Source organism: Oncorhynchus masou, unplaced genomic scaffold (assembly GCF_036934945.1).
Source record: "Oncorhynchus masou masou isolate Uvic2021 unplaced genomic scaffold, UVic_Omas_1.1 unplaced_scaffold_531, whole genome shotgun sequence".
Taxonomy (NCBI): Eukaryota; Metazoa; Chordata; class Actinopteri; order Salmoniformes; family Salmonidae; genus Oncorhynchus; species Oncorhynchus masou.
The window spans coordinates 377501-380000 of NW_027011718.1; the positions used below are offsets into that span (position 1 = coordinate 377501).

At 48.8% G+C, this 2500-nt stretch overlaps 1 protein-coding gene across 3 annotated transcripts in view; it reads right to left on the minus strand.

Annotated features, from left to right (window-relative positions):
• The window catches only part of LOC135535916 (IQ domain-containing protein E-like), a 21309-nt gene that overhangs the window by 8161 nt on the left and 10648 nt on the right, over positions 1-2500 (minus strand). The window lies entirely within an intron of this gene.

A 2500-nucleotide genomic window follows, 5' to 3' on the forward strand; every position in this document is an offset into this window, starting at 1 on the left:
GTTATTAGGGTGACAGGGAGTCTAGCGGTTAAGAGGTTGTGCTATTAGGGTGACAGGGAGCCTAGCGGTTAAGAGGTTGTGTTATTAGGGTGACAGACAGGGAGCCTAGAGGTTAAGAGGTTGTGTTATTAGGGTGACAGGGAGGGAGCCTAGCGGTTAAGAGGTTGTGTTATTAGGGTGACAGACAGGGAGCCTAGAGGTTAAGAGGTTGTGTTATTAGGGTGACAGGGAGCCTAGCGGTTAAGAGGTTGTGTTATTAGGGTGACAGGGAGCCTAGCGGTTAACAGGTTGTGTTATTAGGGTGACAGGGAGCCTAGCGGTTAAGAGGTTGTGTTATTAGGGTGACAGGAGCCTAGCGGTTAAGAGGTTGTGTTATTAGGGTGACAGACAGGGAGCCTAGAGGTTAAGAGGTTGTGTTATTAGGGTGACAGAGAGGGAGCCTAGAGGTTAACAGGTTGTGTTATTAGGGTGACAGGGAGCCTAGTGGTTAAGAGGTTGTGTTATTAGGGTGACAGGGAGCCTAGCGGTTAAGAGGTTGTGTTATTAGGGTGACAGGGAGCCTAGTGGTTAAGTGGTTGTGTTATTAGGGTGACAGACAGGGAGCCTAGTGGTTAAGAGGTTGTGTTATTAGGGTGACAGACAGGGAGTCTAGCGGTTAAGAGGTTGTGTTATTATGGGGACAGACAGGGAGCCTAGAGGTTAAGAGGTTGTGTTATTAGGGTGACAGGGAGCCTAGAGGTTAAGAGGTTGTGTTATTAGGGTGACAGGGAGCCTAGCGGTTAAGAGGTTGTGTTATTAGGGTGACAGGGAGCCTAGCGGTTAAGAGGTTGTGTTATTAGGGTGTCAGGGAGCCTAGCGGTTAACAGGTTGTGTTATTAGGGTGACAGGGAGCCTAGCGGTTAAGAGGTTGAGTTATTAGGGTGACAGGAGCCTAGCGGTTAAGAGGTTGTGTTATTAGGGTGACAGGAGCCTAGCGGTTAAGAGGTTGTGTTATTAGGGTGACAGGGAGCCTAGCGGTTAAGAGGTTGTGTTATTAGGGTGACAGGGAGCCTAGAGGTTAAGAGGTTGAGTTATTAGGGTGACAGGAGCCTAGCGGTTAAGAGGTTGTGTTATTAGGGTGACAGGGAGTCTAGAAGTTAAGAGGTTGTGTTATTAGGGTGACAGGGAGTCTAGCGGTTAAGAGGTTGTGTTATTAGGGTGACAGGGAGTCTAGAGGTTAAGAGGTTGTGCTATTAGGGTGACAGGGAGCCTAGCGGTTAAGAGGTTGTGTTATTAGGGTGACAGACAGGGAGCCTAGAGGTTAAGAGGTTGAGGTAGTAGGGTGACAGGGAGGGAGCCTAGCGGTTAAGAGGTTGTGTTATTAGGGTGACAGACAGGGAGCCTAGAGGTTAAGAGGTTGTGTTATTAGGGTGACAGGAGCCTAGCGGTTAAGAGGTTGTGTTATTAGGGTGACAGGAGCCTAGCGGTTAACAGGTTGTGTTATTAGGGTGACAGGGAGCCTAGCGGTTAAGAGGTTGTGTTATTACGGTGACAGGGAGCCTAGCGGTTAAGAGGTTGTGTTATTAGGGTGACAGACAGGGAGCCTAGAGGTTAAGAGGTTGTGTTATTAGGGTGACAGAGAGGGAGCCTAGAGGTTAACAGGTTGTGTTATTAGGGTGACAGGGAGCCTAGCGGTTAAGAGGTTGTGTTATTAGGGTGACAGACAGGGAGCCTAGCGGTTAAGAGGTTGTGTTATTAGGGTGACAGGGAGCCTAGCGGTTAAGAGGTTGTGTTATTAGGGTGAACAGGGAGCCTAGCGGTTAAGAGGTTGTGTTATTAGGGTGACAGACAGGGAGCCTAGCGGTTAAGAGGTTGTGTTATTAGGGTGACAGGGAGCCTAGCGGTTAAGAGGTTGTGTTATTAGGGTGACAGGGAGCCTAGAGGTTAAGAGGTTGAGTTATTAGGGTGACAGGGAGCCTAGCGGTTAAGAGGTTGTGTTATTAGGGTGACAGGGAGTCTAGAAGTTAAGAGGTTGTGTTATTAGGGTGACAGGGAGTCTAGCGGTTAAGAGGTTGTGTTATTAGGGTGACAGGGAGTCTAGAGGTTAAGAGGTTGTGCTATTAGGGTGACAGGGAGCCTAGCGGTTAAGAGGTTGTGTTATTAGGGTGACAGACAGGGAGCCTAGAGGTTAAGAGGTTGTGTTATTAGGGTGACAGGGAGGGAGCCTAGCGGTTAAGAGGTTGTGTTATTAGGGTGACAGACAGGGAGCCTAGAGGTTAAGAGGTTGTGTTATTAGGGTGACAGAGAGGGAGCCTAGAGGTTAACAGGTTGTGTTATTAGGGTGACAGGGAGCCTAGTGGTTAAGAGGTTGTGTTCTTAGGGTGACAGGGAGCCTAGCGGTTAAGAGGTTGTGTTATTAGGGTGACAGGGAGCCTAGTGGTTAAGTGGTTGTGTTATTAGGGTGACAGACAGGGAGCCTAGTGGTTAAGAGGTTGTGTTATTAGGGTGACAGACAGGGAGT